Genomic DNA, 17988 nt, shown 5'->3' on the forward strand with positions numbered 1-17988 from the left:
GAGGTTGAGGCTTGCATGAATTCTTCCCAAAAGCAGGCCCTTCTCCCAATATCTAGTATTGCATTTTTGCAGTGTTACTAACAATAGCTGGTATTTTATTTTACTCTCAGGAAGATGTGTGTGGGAAGGACAAAGAAAGAGCAAAGCAACTTGCAACATGTTTATATCCTCTTTTGTTCACCTTTCGTCTCTGATGCAGTGACCACATCATCAGGCATCCTGTGGCATTTCTCACATTAGCCCTCTGCTCCATCAGACACCCCAAGCTCCAGCGCAACACAGTACACCTGGGCAGCATCCCAACCTGGATCCCCATCCACCTCAAGCCATGGAGATATGAGGCAGGCCCAACAATGTGTAGCACTTCTAGGGCAGTATACTTGCTGATTGCTTCCTTGACTATTGTTCACAACAACCAGCTAAGACACTGCCAAAGAAACACTCACAGCTGGCATCACGGAAGGAGGGAAGCTAGGGCAGGTTGTTCGAGGTCCTCCTCTCTTCTCATTCACAGGAGGCAAGAGTCTGGGGACAAACAAAGAGTCAATGAAGCAACTGCAGCAGTACTAAAGAAAACAGCTTTCAAGGGAGAAGAGGCTCAAAACCATAAATTGACAGTTACCCTGTCGCTTACCCCCAATCTTGGTTAAGGCCTCTAAAATTACAAATATTAACAAGATAAACCCAGCTTACTTGTCTGCAATCCATATTTATCTCAATGAGTTCCCAAGTTTCACACAACACCATTCAGGCAAGACAGTGGAACAACAAAGTGTTTCCAGATGCTTAATAGTTTAAGACACAAAACTGTTTAAACTCTTGGTGGGTTCACTTGACTGCACAGCTCTGCTCTTAGGTCACGCACATGACACGGTAGACAGAAAGAGAACTCACTGGGAAGACAATCATCTGCAAAACAAATGAAAAAGGGACCAATACTTACTTATACTAAAGCCATTTGACCTTCCTATTATACATGTGGAACATGTGGAACAGCCTAAGATACACAAGATGTGGTGTTATCTAGCACTCCTGCAATCCTCAGTTCCTGGAAACACACGAACACGTGAGAAGACAACCTTCAGGGCAAAGCAATTCCTTAACTCTTGCATCATAGCCTCAAAAGCAGGTTATTACTCGAGGGCCTCTTGTGCAACACTCGAGTATAAAGGTAAAACATGCTGCATGACTAGAAGCTCACTGGCTTTTGTCAGCCTCTAATTTCTTTCAGTGATCTACTGGCAACACTACATCTGTATGTTCTGAGACATCTAAGCCTTCTATTCCCCCTCCTAATGTGCCGGGTTACAAATTCCAAAAGCTCAGGAATTTGGTTTGTGTTTGGATAGTAAGACAGAGAGAGCTAAGACTCTCAATTCTTTCTTTCTCTCACCCTGTTTTGTTCACAGCAAAACTATATTTCATCTTCCAACAAGTTATCAGAAACCTGTCATCCTGCAAAGACAGGCATGAGCACCAACTGAAAGGCAAGAATTGGAAACACTTCAAACTGAAAAGCAGATGTTAAAACCCCAAACTCTTGGCTACCACCAAGTCTTCAGAATGGCCAGCATTTGGGAGCATATGTTTTTTCAGAAGACTTACAGTAACCCATGACAAAACTGTTGGGTTTATTGCAAGAGTCATGAAAGAAAGTTCAGTGGCTTCTATTGTACAGAATGGCAGTGCAGATGATGGGAAAAGCTTGTGCCCTCTATATAATATTAAAGGAGACTGACAAAGGTGAAATGAAGTGCTGTAACTGCATGCCAATCAAACCGGCAAATCAAACCGGCGTAGCAGCGAACAATAATACCCACCAGGCATTGTGATAACAGAACAAGGGCTCCAATCCCTGTGTCCCAGGAGACGGCACCAATTAATTAACAAATCACTTCTTGACTGTAACCTTTTCACCCTGAGGAAAAAGCAAACAATTCCAAAACATCAAAATCAAGACTTGACAACAGTACCCACCTTCCTGCCCTGAAAACGTGTCCCACTCTGGAACTAGCTGTCTTGTTTAAACAATGACCTAATCATCCCTCCAACATTTCCCATCAGGATCAGAACAAACCAGACTATCTCAAAGGCAATTAACAGGTCAGGGACAAGCACAGCTATAGGAGAGCAAAACAATCTGGTACAGAAGAGGAAGATACTACTTCATCTTTCATCTTTCTCCAGGGACATATGAGACTGCAGGATTGCTGTTCTGGGAACTGTAAAACTCTCCTTTGAGCCACTAAAAATTAAGCACGACAGGGCCAGGGAAAAGATGCTTTGGGGAACAACCTTCTATCTATGCAGCAGGATAATGATCCTGCTTTTAATTTTTCAAATCATTTTAGCTCCCCTCTGCTGCTTGCCACCTGTAAGAATTCCTAGTGCTTTAGGAAAGGAGGAAACAAGTCTTCCAACTGAAACTGTTTAACACTCTGGGAGAATATGGAGCAGCAAAACCATCCTTGTATTCAAGCCTCACAGGAAGGGCAGTCCAAAAAAATATGTGCCCAACACCCGAAGTAGAAAAGAGGGAGTGCAGCATGCCACATCAGTACCACTCAGCTGGTCCAAACAAATCTGCTGAAGCCTTCAGCTGCAAGGGGCCAGCATCTTAGATGCAAATGTTTGTCTCAGTTGGATCTAATCCATTGAGTCCTGCTCCTGGCAGCCAAAGATCTCAATAATTCTAGACAGTATCTATTAAACTAGTGCAGCTCATTATGTTTTTTTATGGTACAAACTAAGATGTCAACTGAATGGGGCTGCTGTACTAGGCACAGTATAGTGATAATAGTAGAAGAAATCCTACCAATGAAGAGTTTATTCTGCACTAACATTAACTGTGTTGCATAAGACAAGATATTAATTCTTTCTCCCAAATCACCACAGAGTCACCTTACAAAATCATCATCTTTCCTTAGTATGCACAAAAGTCTTCATGGTATTAAGTATAAATGAAATCTCATCACAGGCAGGTATGTAGGAGCGTCCTTCTCCACCCTTCCTATTGACGTACCTGGAGAGAACATATAAGCTGCAACTCAAAGTTTTTAATTACAGGAGTCTGGGACAATAGACATGAGTGTATTTTTTCCACAAATAAGAAATCCACAAGTCTCCTCCATAGATGTCAATGGGACTTACTACATGTGGAGTCCAAACAAGCTGGTAATCAGGCAAGGATTCTTCAAGATTTACAAGCCCAGTTTGAAAACCACGCAGCAAAAGCTAAGGGACTCTCTCTCCCTCTGCAGAGACCTAGAATCATTTAACTGATTATTCACTGCTGTGGCTGCAGGAAAAGCAAGCATTTGCAATACTGAAGAAAGTTATCCAGCTCTGGCGTTTGCTCTTATTTCTAGATGGTCAGAAGCTATATTTGTAGGGATGACTGACTTGGGAACAGCTTTGAAGTCTTACAGGGAAACCAAACAAATTAGCTAGTTTAGAGTTAGAAGAGACCTCTGCAAAGGTGCTGGCCGATAAGCTGAGCAACTTTTCTGTTTCAGCAGCTTGCCTAACAGCAAATCCTTTCCTCTTCTCTTTCATTCAAGTACCTAGCAAATTTACTGTGATTGTGCATTTATGGAAAGCTTTCTGCTTTAGGGAATTGTGACCAAAACCATCAATGACAGCATAGCGTGTATTAGCATCCCTGAGAACTATTTCAAGGCCAGAGGTGCCACTCGAAGTTTACGTGATCATTCACATGTAGTTGAATTTGCCAGTTAAGGGCTCAGAGTTTGCCCCCAGAAGGCAAATTTCCCTTTAGAGAAAAGATAAGACACGACCTGTTTCACTTCACGTTGGTTGTTGGGGCACTTTTCCTGGAGAGAGGTGACCCAGTCTGCACAAATCACACCAACTCACAGCAATCCTGTGCTAGGTTAAGTGGCTAGACACAAATTTGTGCTTAATCTCGCTGTTACCTTGTGGGTGACAAAGCAGCAGGAAAAAGTTGTTTGGTGGATCATGTAACAGTACGAGGAATTAGCCTATAAAGAAATCACTACTATAAAACAACAAGCTGATGGGTGTGGAAGATGGAAATACTCTCCTGTTACGGAAATTCTGGATTCCAAGAGAGGCGAAAAGTCCTGCCGGGTAAGATCTGCAGCAATCATTTTGTCATCACTGAAATACGTGATACCATAAGCTTCATTTAATTAAGCACATTTATTTTAAGTTCATTCCCAGCACCGTGTCATCCTCCTATTGTCAACAAGTGGAGTTTTAAGCTATGACCGACCTAGTCACAAGCCTTGAGCTAGTACCTGAAGAATTACACAAAGTTTCTCTAAAGATGTGAACAACTCCTGCCAGAAGCCTGATGCAAACAGATCCTCTGTCACTGAAGGCTTCAAATACTTCCTGTTTTAAGGCAAAACAAAGCTGAATTTTCATCTGTGAAATTTGTGGGTGAAACTCAGCAACAGGAGAAAGCTTGAATGAAAAAGATGAAATGACAGTTTTCAAGCTTCAGAAAGATTTAGGTTGGAAGAGACTCCTGGATATCAGCTAGTTCAACTGCCTATTTTAAACAAGGCTAACTTCAAAACTAGATCAGGATGCTCAATGTCTTTTATACAGGCTGTTTTAAGCAAACCTGTCTACTTCTAAACCATAGAATTAGAAGTAATATCTACCTGAGTCTATTATGCTTACTAGGATGAACCGGCATCCCGGAGAAAAAACATCTTAAAGCTATACCAAACCACTAGTTGGTGGTTGCAGAGCAACAAATTCTCTCCTTTGTCCCAAAGGAGGTGTCAGTCTTTCCTATTATGAACTTTCAGGTGGGTGAAGAAGTATCTTGCTGCTCCACATACAGTTAGTTTTCCTGACTTATAACCTTACAGACAGGTTTTCCTTTTTAAGATATGAATACATTTGATAAATTCTGACTTTGATTTGATAAAAGTCCTACGATACGTGGATCCTGGGTTTTGGGTTAGTCTCTCCAAAAATTTTCAAACTAGTGCTGTATTATCCCATTTTCTACTGCAACTCCTGTGATATGCTAACAAGTCAGCCAGAAAACGGTTCTAGGCTATGACTCTTGGCAACGCTTACTAAGCACTGTTATTATCAACCTGTTCCTGTTACTTTCTTCTCCAAACTCCCTATAGCATCCTAATTCCCCAAATACAGGACACGAGCAGCTTAACAACTCCTGTTTGCCTTTTTTTTTACAGCAGAAACTTTCCTTATGAGATGTATTGACACGATCCTAGATAGGAAAGATATTTACCAGTTTCTTACAGTTCTGTGGTAGGAGATGATCCAGCTGGCAGCGGTACCCGAAGTCCATCTAAGCTCCCAAGCGACCCCAGCTTTCTGCTGCTAAGCCTGATGTACCGCAAAAGCAAGCTGAGCACAGGCTCCAGGGAGGTGCAGACACTTGCTTCATAATTCACACTCACTGCAAACTCAAGACAGCTCCGGCTTTCTTGACACAGGTACGACTCCACCCCACATTCTGCCACCACTCCTGCCCGCCAACCTCACAGCTAATAAGGAAATGGGACACCTTTGCAGTGAGTCACAGGCTGGCTAAAAGGAAGCAGAGCTGAGAGAAAAGAATAGACAGTCCTAGCAATTCCTTTCGACAAAGCACAGACAGCCAGGCATAAAAATCACGCAAGATAGGTAAGTGACAGAATGACAAGGGAAAAGATAGAGTCCCAGTCTGAGATTGCTCAGCATTTCTACCTGTAGGACAGCTGCACTCCTAACCCTACCGATTTTCAGCTAGTCACTCAGCTCAGAGGGACGCAGCCCTTTGGGTAACAGGCTATCTTCATCTTATTGCAGGTGACAAGTGAAAAAGCAGCAGCAGTTTTGTAGCCCTGGGATCATGTTGCAGACGGAAGGCAGATCTGCTCTCGGTAACTCCCCTTCACAAACTTTCCTGCACTCTGAGAAGCACAAAAGCTCTGAGGTATAACAAGGAAAATTCAGGAAGGAGTTCAGGTTATTACATTACTGAGATCTGCAGGATAGCCATGTCTGTCACTCAATCACCTACTCCACGAAATGCAGACACAAAAATTCCATAAAACATGGTACAGTTAAGGATATTATGAAGAAAATCTAGAGCAACCGTCTCCTCCCATTCCTTAAAAGGCATCATATTTAAAATCTACCACATCTCACGCAAGTGAATCTTCATTTGGGATCTCAGTGGGCCCGGCTAATATCCCTGGCTTAAGCAATATTAAATCCCTGCATTAAAACAAGATAAAGCCATGGAATTAACATACACATCACTTACTGAATTTCTCCACATGCTGTGCAGTGAGAAACATGTACTTGCACAGAGTACACCAGACTTATGCCTTCTTCCACGGCAGAGTTAAACAATTCATTTTCTTGCCAGATTCAGTGCAACTTCTTCCTTTCTTTCTGATTTCATTTTTCTTTTTACATGAAGACAAGCAAAAAAAGCCCTCTGCCTTCCGCATTCTAGTAAATTCTGTTCTTCCCCTTGTAATAACAATATTTAATGAAGCTTTCATTACCTTTTTTCCTCTCTTCTCTCCCAAATGAGATCAGAGATGTCCAGCAGCAACATCGTAACTTTAACTGCAAGCTCTTTAAAGTAGTCCAGTCTCACTGGCCAGAAGAGCACCTAGCACTTCTGTTACCAAGAAAGCAGATGCACCATCCTATTTCACACATTGAACTTCCTGCACGTTATCTCTTCCCTTTACACAATTCCCTCCCCATATCTTATCTAAATTAAAAAAAAACACACAGACTGAACCGAAAGGTTTAAGCAGAAGCAAAAATGTTCTGTTAAACCTGCTCTGTGGTCATTTGTCAAATACCATAAACATCGGTTCTCCCCATATAGCATCTCAGAGAAGGTCTTTAAGGAGCCGTCATTTTGGAGCTTACACAAACAGTTCACAGTTCTACTAACAGCTGAGTTAGCTACTACATCTATGTAAGCGCCATTAATTTTCGTGTAGACATGCCACAGACAAAATTACTTTCCAGCAGTGAGTTGTGCAGAACAGGAAAGCATAGTGGATAGCCCGCCCCAAGACTGCAACGCTGCCGTAGCTCCTGGAAGCAAGGCTACCCCTTTTCCTAGCCGGGTCCACTCTGCAGCAGTCCGTATAAGCTAGTAACACCAGGCTATTCAGGGGTTCTGCTGATTCAGTACCTTGGGAGAGGCCTGGGCAGAGTCCAGTGCATTGCAGATTTCAGAGGACTGTAAGCCACACGTAAGCACCCATGACTCATTAACCAAGCAATGCGCAAGCATTAGCCATAGATCATAAACCCAGAATCATAGCCGTCAGTAGCCCCCTGTCTACTCTAGTGTTATCAGTCCAAAAAACAAAAACCTGTGGTTTTACAGCCTAGATGGGCCTGGGAAAGACAAGTTTATCCAACCCGAGAAGTTCCTGACCTGTCCCCCCAATTCAGTCTGCGGGTACAGAGAGGATGCTGCCAGGCTGATTCACAGCAGAGATTTTACTGTCACAGCAGTTCTGTCCTTTCTTGCTTTTTAAGCTCAGGCTCCTCCTTTATCAGGACTTTGAGGGATCTTTATAGAATCTCCTTCTGGACATGCCTCTTTCCTTTCTTCCAAGGCCAGACCCACCTATTTCTACATCTTCGCCTCAAAGCAAGAGGCAAAGTGTCAAAACAGGGCCTGCTGCCTGCACAGCTTCTCCCCTTGTCTGAGCTGCATTAGGGAAATTTCCATTTCGGTGCCTACTACTGCTCAGTCAGCCACTCACCACAAGAGCCAGAGAACCTCAGAAGAGTCCCACGCACCACTGGCTGAAGTTGTCACCATCCTCTACACTGAGAGTTGCTCACCATGCACCACCAAAGCATGCAGGGAGATGTGAAGATCAGGATTATTATCAGCATGTTATCTGGCCTTCCTATCTGCCCAAGGAGATGAGATACGCACTGTGACGCCAAAGCTAATGAAAGGGGAATAGGATGCCTGCAACACAGCTAGGGAACTTACCCTCCTATGCTCCCCAGAAGCACACCTTCCTCCCCACATTTCCCCTGCCCAAGGTTAGTTGTACTGAAACAGTGCCAGACATCGCTCCTGCATCTAGTTTCATCCTCAGGTGGCTTCTGAGGCGAGTAAAGCCTGCATTTAGCAAAACTTGACATGGGCGATATGTAGCTGCGCAAAAGAAAAAATTACCATCCCTTGTAAGATGCATTTCAATTAACCATGAGTGCACTGCAATATTCTAGACAAGGTAAGAGACTTGCATCTTAGCTGCTTTCCTTATAAAGAGGTATAACAATAGACCCACATCACCAGGGGAGAACATCTACAGGAAGGCTCGAGTGAAAAAGATTCAGACTCCATTTTCAGCAGTATAAAATTTGCTTACTCTAATTCCTCTTACCAAAGCCTTCTCTTGTCCACTGGGTGAAGGATTCTTATTTCAGTGAGATGGTTGCTTCAGACAGGCTGGGCGTAGCTTTGATGCCTGGTCACTTCTCCTACAATACATCCAAATGCAAACAGAAAAAATACATAAAACTGAAGGCTTGAATTATAGTCCGACAGTTGTATAAGCCCCTTCAGCTGAGTCTCTTTGGAAAGAAAACAATGGCTCATGTGTTATTAACTTCTCTCCATTTGCATTAAGAGATGGTCTGTACCAGTTACTGGAAGATTACTGGTGTTCTACCTTCAAAATACAAGGGAACACAGACTTGCCTACAAAACGGACTAGCAAGATACATCATATGCTCAAAATGAGATCCCAGTCATACAAGGAAAACTGGTGAGGAGAAGTCCTCTCCATCCAGCTGTAAAGAACAAGCAGAAATAACCGTGTTTTGTAAAAAGGACTGACATCTTTTCAGCAAGAAAGCACTGATGCTTTGTTTCTCATTTAACCAGCTTTCTTCCAAGGGCGTAGTATAAGTGAGTGAAAGGAAAAGATTTTTCAAAATCTGTACTAAAAATCCCCTAGTTCCCCCATGCTCTGAGACAAGGTACATGCACTGAGATGTCAATAGGTCAGGAGAAAAAAAGGTCTCTTCTCATTATTGGTATGAAATCTGCTATTGTATCGCTTACGTTATAAGCCTGTACATCCTCCATGATACAGATCAGATCGAAACAGAGCAAAGTATTAGGGAATACAACTGGTCAGCTAGCAGTAATAGACAATTCATAAGCTACTGTTTTCAGAGGAGTTTTTCCTTTCCTGCTCTGATCAAACTCACTCCCTAAAGCTTATCCATAGTTCTGTCTAGACAGATATATGTTTTTGTCAGCCTTTTTAAGTGAGAAGAATGTTAAAAAGCCCCACAAACCCACAAAACTAGTTTTAGAGAATCTCAGTCTGGAGTCAAAGGGACAAAGCAAAAAGCATCCCTAGCATTACTCCACCAAAATCAGTGGAGTTGCCCAAGCAGTGACTTCAGCCTCATGTTACTGCTCCAACATCACTCACCCTTCAAATTTTTTTTTTATTTTTTTTTTTTGGTGCCTCAGCTTTCTGAAGCTACTTAAAATAGGTCAATTAACTTTCTCTTGGGGGACAAAACACAGTGTGAGACGACGAGACAGAAGTGTGGTCACCAGAACTGCCTGTACTCAGCATCCTTGGGTCAGATGCAGAGGGCAGCAAGTGGGAGGGAAGAAAAAAGGAGCCTCTTTATTTAAGAATCCTTTGCCCCTCTTACCCTGTTTGGAATTTACACTCAGCAGGTCATTTCACAGAGCCCAGAGCCAACGGTTTCACCGTGCACATGGTTTTGTTGCACTCATTAGGCCTGAAGCAGAGTCCTAGACGCAATGCCATCCACAAGGTATGTTAGTCTGCAGATTAAAAGTTCTTCAAAGAATAGGAGAGCTGCAGTCTGACCAATGTGCCCACTGGAACTGTCAGTGTCAAAGGGTTAAGGCCCAATCCAAAAATCCCTGCAGCTGCCTGCAAATGTAAACACATGTGCAAATATAACTCCTTGCTGGAATGGTGCACCTTTAACATTACTGGTTGCCAATACCATCAATGGTAGCAGCAAAGTAGTCACTAGAAGAGAATGTCACTAGAAGAGAATGGCATTCATCATAACCAAATATTACATGTTTACTTTCAGGTCCTGCAAAATAACCCTTATCATCTCTGGTCTACTAAACAAAACAAAAAAAGCACCTCAACCTCACAGCACTTAAAAATTCTGAAGCCAATAACAATCAACCAAACTCAGCCCGAGTAGGTGAAAACTCCAAAACACACTGGTGTATATATACAGCTAATAAAACATCAAAACAGACTGTACAGGTGAGAGGTAGGTTGCTTACAAATGAATACATTTTATATCAGATATAAAAGGTAAGCACGGGCGGGCCTATCTTCAAAATACAGATGAAAACTTCACATCCATTCACCAGACCTGCTCTGCTGAGATGCCCCTGAAAGGTAGCAGGGGAAATAACACCAAACCCTGAGCCCAGATCTGGGCTGGTGTAGCCAATTAGCTCTAATGGACTGGTACTTACCAACCTCTGATCTGAAATGACTCCTAGTGTCTTTTTCAATTCTTATCTGACCTAGCCCTTCCTAAGTAATGGAAAGGCCCGGCTCCTACAGTTATCTGGAAAATAGATAATCCCACTGGAGGTCTGCACAGACACCTGAAACCTCATGATAAGTAGGTGAGTGATGCACAGGGCACCCAGATGCAGGTAAAGCCAAGCTTCACTTTGCCAGTGTTCAGGAAGACTGAACAGGGGCAGCGGGGAACAAAGCTAAACACAGCGTAACAGAGCTTTCTTCCCCCACACGAGCATCAGGTGATACCAGCATCTAAGCTATATTATTTATCCTTTCCACTACAAAATGAATGTGGAGGCAACGTGCCGAGCCAGGTAACAACACTGGTAATAGCACAAACTGTCCTCTCCATCGTAAGTGTAGCAATAGAGGGGAATAGCTGCCAGCTCCTTGCAAAAAGAATTAAGCATTCAGCTTCCACGTTCTCCTACGTAAATGCTAGACATGACAATGAGCCACGGAGTGGCTAATACCACATGAATTCAGTTACCTTGTCTCCTGGATGTAGAAACCAGACAAACTCACTCACCAGAATCACTTACTGCTCACTAGACTCAAGCTGCTAAGTAGCATCCTCAGCTTTCCCTGTACAGCTGCAGCACATTCGGATAGTGAGAGCACACAGCTGCTTTTTTGGGTGCTATTACTTTCTGGGACCCCTCAAAAACTAGACTCCCACCGGTATCCCCAAACTCCAACATGCATTTGTGTATGAAGAGCTTGAAGAAAGGGGGCTAAAGAAGAGGAGAGGGGGAAAAAAAAAAAAAGCAAAAGGAAACACCCTCTAGCCCAACAGGACAGCCGAGCAAGGGCAGTTACTGTATGTAACCTTCTCCTACATGACTTTCAAGACCACTGAAAGCTTACCTAGCTGTACATTTTTGCAGAGACCCACCACCTTCCACAGCCCCGCTCGGACGCAAACAGGCTGTGCGGAAAAGCTGACAGAGAGTATGACACGCTCAGATACATACAGTACATCTGCAGGCACAAGTACAAACACACACAGGCTGCGCTTACCTGAGGAGACAGAGAAGGTCAGAAAGGCTCAAGTTTAGCAGATTGCTGCCGGGCTCTCTCAAGGAGGTCTTGTCAGCAGAGCAGCTGCAAATCTGCAGAGGCAGATCCTCTCTGATCCCCCCGGATCCCTGTGATCGCAAAGACAAAGGCAGGCTCAGGCCTGAACAAGCCCAGACAAGCCCAAATAAAGCCTCTTCCTGAGCCTGCCCGGTTAGGAGAGAAGCCAGCCCTCTGGATGTCGGAGCTAGGTACCACAGACAGCCGGGGCAGGCTGCGGGGAGAGGTCAGCGCACATCCATCTGTGACAACGCGGCACCTCGGTTTTTTTTTCCGGGGCGACACCACTGATTTCAGTGAGGCTGAAAGACACCGAACGGGAGCGCTTCAACTTCAGCACACTTGTGCCGGGGCTCAGCTTAACCTATTTCACCGAAAGAAGCCCACGTTAGGGGGGAATGCGGGATTGCTCCCGCATTCTTCCCGGCAAAGGAATGTAAGCCACAACTTTGCAATCGCATCTGAGGCTCCGGGAATGGGAAAAAGCGGACTGGCAACTGAGAGAGATGCTGCAGCAATGACATCAAAAACCCACCGGCGCAGGACCCCAGGTTTGAAACGCACACACCGTCAAACCCATCCGGCAGGGGCTGGAGCCTTTCTTCCCACCAGTCCACGCAGCTTAAGTCCACCCATCCCAAATACGCTCCCTCCTCTCTCCCCGCCGCTAATTTTGTTACAAACCGTAGGGTTGCGGAGGGAGGCTAAGGCACCTCATTCATTCTCCAGAGAAGCACTTATTGTGCACACAGCTAATTAATAACGAGCCCTTCAGAGACAGAACTGCAGCAGCCTCCTCCCCACTCACACAATGCAGATATTTTTCCTTTCCTTTGTAACAGTGAGTGTTCACATTCACTTTTCTTAATAAAGCTGCAGGGCCAGATTCCAATTTCGGCGCAGCACAAGCTCAGAGCAACCCTGCTGCCTTACTGGAGCACTCCACTATTACCTACTTGAGAAAGTAAAGAATTTGGCCCATTAAATCTATCCAGGATAACATTAAAAAAAAAAAAAAAAAAAAACCTGCACAAAATTAAATCAAGCTTGCAGGTTTGGGCTTTTTTGCTTTTTAAACAGACTTCTATACAGGCCACCCAATTCTACAGCATTTTTTCAACCAACAACTAACAGAGACCCTCTGAAGTTTCCAGTGTGCACAGAGATCCGGCTAACTTATATTGAGGCTGTCCCCATGCTGCAGCAGCAAATGGCACTTCCCTCCTCTGCTTTCCTCCAAGTGCCCTTGCTTCCCTGCCGTGATGTGAAGATGCAGCCGGGGGAAGAAAAAGGGGTCAGGATGCACAGCGTGACGGGGGAGTGGAATACCTCTGACAGCTCCAATGCATTCTTTTTCTTTTGTTTTCTAAATGGATTTCCATAAAAATATTTTTAAAATAAACTAGCCTTATGCATAGAGTTCCCTGAGTTTGTACTACAAGGGGATGAGCCCTTCACTCCCCATGTCTTCCACTTGGGAAGGATGCAGAGCAGAGTCCCCCTGGAAAGGGGTGTGAGGCGTTGAACAGCGTTAACAGCAACAGGCAGCAAAAAGGGCCAGTTCGGCATTTGCTCATACAATTCATCAGGGCTCTCCTACTTCACGAGACCGAGGTTTCCACCTTACTCAAACTTCTAAACTGACAGCTTCTAAATAAAACAATAAAAAACCCCAAAACCAACTCCTGAGCAGCCTTTCTTTTCCACGAGACAGCGGAGAGCTCTCTGCACCCCAGGAAATCCCATAATTTTCCCACCCAGCATCCTTCACAACTCCCTCCTCCTAATATGAATTCAGAGTTTGATGCAGAGGTCGGCTGATTTGGTACAAATAACAAAAATTTCAAGACTCCGGTCTTCTCGAGTCTCTGCACTTCAGTTTATACAGGAAGCAAATGTAAAAGCTACTACATTAAAATACAAGAGGAAGCGTACAAACCAGGTTCAACGCAGATGGCAAATTTTCTCTGCCTTTAAGCTAATAGTTTCCACGGTTTATATAAGAAATAACAAGAGGTTACTTGCTGAGGTAGCCACAAGTGGCAACTGACTGTATCCCTAACTTAGGAAGTGCTACAAACACTTAAGTTTACACAAAACATCAAGTGCCCCCCACCTAGTAAGAGTCACTGTTCAGTAAGGGCTGGTTTTGATAAGCCATCCAAACAGAAAGCAATAGTCAAGATACCCGAGCAACTTCTGAAGAGTGACTGTATGAAATGTGTATATGCATTGGTCACACTGGGCTAGTATACTGCAGCACAGCTCTGACATTGCTCAAGAGATCAAGCAGGCCTCTTTCCAGAGAGAGATCTTTAATTTTTTTGTGGTGGAACTTGTACAGTTATACATTCACCCTAGTGCAGGCCAACAATGGACACCACCACACAGGCTAAGCGACTACAGCCATTTTGACAACCAGCATTTGGGCTAGCCAAGCGAAGAGACGTGCCAAAGAGGTCCTCTGGCACTGAACTGAGAAAGCCTGTTACAGAGGAGGAGAAATGGAGTCAGTGACTCAGCTATCCTCTACCCACACAGACCTGGGTGAGAGAAGGCCCGTTAAACTGCGTGTTTCTACTGCTGCTGGATTTGTTCCTATGTCCATCGCTTCTCCGAGCTGCCTTCTTTTTCTCTATATATATTGCAGGGCTCCTCTTAGATCATGCTCCGGCCCTGAAGAGCAGAAAAAGCCAGGGTAAAATGAACGTGTCTCCCAACACGGCATAAAAGCGAACGATGACTAGGAAGATGAAAGGTGGCCCGAAGCAACCAGGTTGCGTAGGGACAGCTTGGATGAATTTCTACTCGTGTGCATGAAATTAGTTCCTTTCCCCACTCACTCTGGGCTTCGCGATCCGCCCACCCTCTTCAGCCCAGAGCAGCCGTACGTCCTTGCAACGTGCAGCATTGCTGCTTGCCCGATCAGCGATGCTCTCCAGCACGAAGGCCACCGCACAAGAGGAGGCTCCCCAGGTGTGCACCTGTGACCATGCCAGTCTCCACACTTACACATACACAGCGCGTGGATTCCTTCGGGTTGGCCTTATGTTATCACCACAGGTTAGGGCATGCCTGGAACCTCCCTTTATAAAGCAGAGTTTGAAGCCAAACGCTTGAGATTGGCCAAGCACGGGTGGGTATTAGCCTGACAGACCCCAAGCAGATTTAACGGTGGGAAATACGCTCCTGCTCACTGTTGTGCACAACCACCACAGGAACAAGCGGATTTTTGTCATTTCCCAGACAACTGAGACACTTCACAGTTGAGCAGAAAAATTAAGCTGAATGACCTTGTTAAGTGCACACATTTGGAAGCCAGCAATCCAAGGCTTCCTACAGGCATGCTGGCACCAGGACTGAACAGTATTTTTGCACGACTGGCATCCTGCCATACATGGGGCAACTGCTGCCTTTAGCCTGCATGAGGTGTCACCACTTCAAAACCATGATCCCATCCACCAAAATTCATTAAGGATGGGTCTCACTGAAGAAAGCTCTCCAGAGCATAGAAACAGCAATTAGCAGCTGAGCTACTCTTGCTGTAATTTCAGCTCAGCTTACTCTCTTGCTGGGTGTTTAGGGCTTTACTGACACTTGGGGAGCACTTGAACTGGTCTCACTGATAGTGCCCTTATTGTTAAACCAAGCTGCGTTCAGACCTAACCTGATTACAGGGTAGGAAGCTCTTCCCCAAGAGAAATGCTGGATGCTGCTCCTTGTTCTTTACAGCAGCAGAGGGAGGCAGAAGAGCCAGTGGCTAAAAGCCAACGCCAGAAGTTCAGCTTAAACTAAGCAGAGAAACCGCATTAGGGACTGAAATTCAGTATCTGGGCAAATGGTAGATTATTTTATCTTCAAATCAAAGTGAATCACCTTTCTGACATTCTGGTTCAGCCCAGCAATCTAGTAGACTGAATTAATTATCAACGCTTAGTAGTCAAGATTCCTTTAGTAGATCCCTTCTGTCCTCAAACTCTATGGACCTATGATCTGAATGTGAATTTACTTGAACTCACATTTTACCTTGACGGTTATCCTTAATCACAGTATCATGCACTAGTTAAAAACTTGTATTGTGTACAGCTATTAGCAGTAGGTTTTAATGCCAGATGAGACATACATATGCACAGAAAAATCACCTACCATCTTCACTGAGTGTCAGCTTGTCGATCTCCACCCTGCAGCCAAGACATCATGACACCAAGTTACCACTTCACCCACCAAGTGTAAAAGAGTATTCTCAAATAACGTGGAGGAAAACAGCAGTCTCGGTGCCTTTTTTAAGTCCCCAACTACTTCCCATCCATTCCAACCCTTTCCCCTCAATGGTACTACTGTGGAGGCAGATTCATGAACACTTATGCAAACTGTCAGTCACAAGTCACTAATACGTGACTTCTCTCCCCTCAAAAACCATCACTTTAACACATAGATGGCAAAATTCTTGGTAAACAGGAAAAAAAATCAGGCTTTCCCCAAAGTACGTGTTTCCAGATCTCTTTTGCCAGGGCAGATAAGCAGAGGACTTTGTAGCTATCCACCTGTAACGAGCAGAGGATCCAGTTACCTTAATTGCAGCAAAGTGGCCTCTTAACGATGAACAGAAATATTGTATGTACAACACCGGTTATTGTGTTCATGGTTGTATTTATTATATAAATAGCTTGTGCGTATTCAACAGGCCCTTTTACCTTGTATCATGAGTGTTTCTTAGAGGCCAAGTAAAACATGGCTGAAACGTAGCCCAAGGTCTTCATACCAACCTGACAAACCTCAATAACCTGTTTTACATCTTCCATTGTGGAAATACCTTGGTTAGCGTCTAAGCTGGGAAACTTTAGCAGCAAGCAAATGTGGAAGGCATCCAACCACAGCGTCATATGTTTGAACAAGTTCCCTTAGCTTAGCTAAGGGAATGCCATGCTTCAGCAGAGCTGGATTAACTGTCCGTGTGTACAAGCTCATAGCCTGTGTTAACAGGAGTTAACACAACAAATATCAGCTCACACTGAGGGAACGTTAGCCCAAATCAGCTACCTCTTATATGCTATAGTCTAAGAGTACGAAGGCACGTTTCATCCACCAACTTAACTTGAGATAACATGATTGGGGTCTAAGCATTTCATGACTTCACTCTTGCAGCTAGCTCTCTGCTGAAGTTTTTACTTGCAGCAACTAAATGGACAAGGGCTGGAGACTAAGACACATTAACCAGCTGGAACTTGAACATAAGCATAAGGGAGGTTCTCAGGCTGCTAGAGGAGCACATGGACTCACCGACTTGAAAACTCAGATACAGGTCCAGCTCTCCTCAGCTTCTCTAGAGCTCTCCTCCTTTCTCCTTAGACTGTCTTCTGGCAAGACTGCTGCAAATGCACATGCCTGTACATGCATACTTTGTAGAAGCTAATTACAGCTAATGAGATGGGGACCAAGTCTCTTCAGTTGCATAGGTGTAAACACAGAGCAAAGTGACTAGCATCAGTGAGCGTACTGCTACTCAGCAAATGCTTGGGTTGCTAAATTATTGGTGCTCCCATTCATCTTGCAAATCTGAGTTGCCACTTTCGCGCACACATGAAGGACCCAGATCTTTCTAATCCTGAACCTAGTTTCTGTAGCATTTAGATTGTTCTTTAGCCGTCACATTCTGCAAGTATACCTGTCAATGCTGGGCTTCCCTTTTGCTTCACATTTAAGGAGAGAGTAACTGGAAAGACTGCTGAAGATCTGGCAACGAGAACAGAAAAGCCCTGAGACATGAGTCTCTGCAGAGTTCGGCGAGCCTTCCCAAATCCCTGCACGGCTGGCAGGCTGTCAGGGAACCCGTATGGCCCACGCTGCTGGCAGCTGTCTGGCTATGTTTATATCACACCACAATTTCCAGACAGAGGTGCTGTGTTTGAAGAGAAAAGTAATCAGTGAAGATGGTAGAGGCAATAAAATAAACAGATGTATCAGTAAGCACTTCTGAGGATTTGTGAAGGCATATTTTGCCCAAGAGGGGAGAAATACCTTAAGATATAAGGAAAGACCACCTCACAGGTAATGGTCTACAGCTACCCCTGCATACCACATGCTAATTAGCCTCCCTCATCAGCGCACAGCAACTCAGGTCCAGTTCTGTTTCCTGCGCTGCTTCTGTCTAAATAGCCAAAACCCTCGTTAGGCATCGCCAAAAGTGTCATTTCCCAGAAGCTCCTGGTCTCCAAGAATGCTGGCAAATTCTTTCCCGAACCATTCTGTGGGTACAACAGCCTGTGAACATTTCCCCTTTTTGCAGAAACAGGAAAAGGAAGCGAAGCGATTAGCATAAGGAACCATACTAATTCAAGCACAG

The 17988-nt window shown here is 44.4% G+C and overlaps 1 long non-coding RNA gene across 1 annotated transcript in view; it reads right to left on the minus strand.

The window, feature by feature from the left end:
- Positions 1-17988, minus strand: part of LOC115342952 — a 36561-nt gene that overhangs the window by 5632 nt on the left and 12941 nt on the right. The window contains exons 3-12 of the long non-coding RNA XR_005932688.1: positions 11589-11716; positions 9694-9931; positions 8400-8496; positions 7761-7975; positions 6528-6646; positions 5719-5922; positions 5258-5516; positions 1821-1918; positions 694-909; positions 447-525 (exon numbers count right to left, since the gene is read on the minus strand). This is a non-coding gene — a long non-coding RNA (uncharacterized LOC115342952). The remainder of the gene's footprint in view (positions 1-446; positions 526-693; positions 910-1820; positions 1919-5257; positions 5517-5718; positions 5923-6527; positions 6647-7760; positions 7976-8399; positions 8497-9693; positions 9932-11588; positions 11717-17988) is intronic.

The sequence above is a fragment of the Aquila chrysaetos genome, chromosome 6, assembly GCF_900496995.4.
Source record: "Aquila chrysaetos chrysaetos chromosome 6, bAquChr1.4, whole genome shotgun sequence".
Taxonomy (NCBI): domain Eukaryota; kingdom Metazoa; phylum Chordata; class Aves; order Accipitriformes; family Accipitridae; genus Aquila; species Aquila chrysaetos.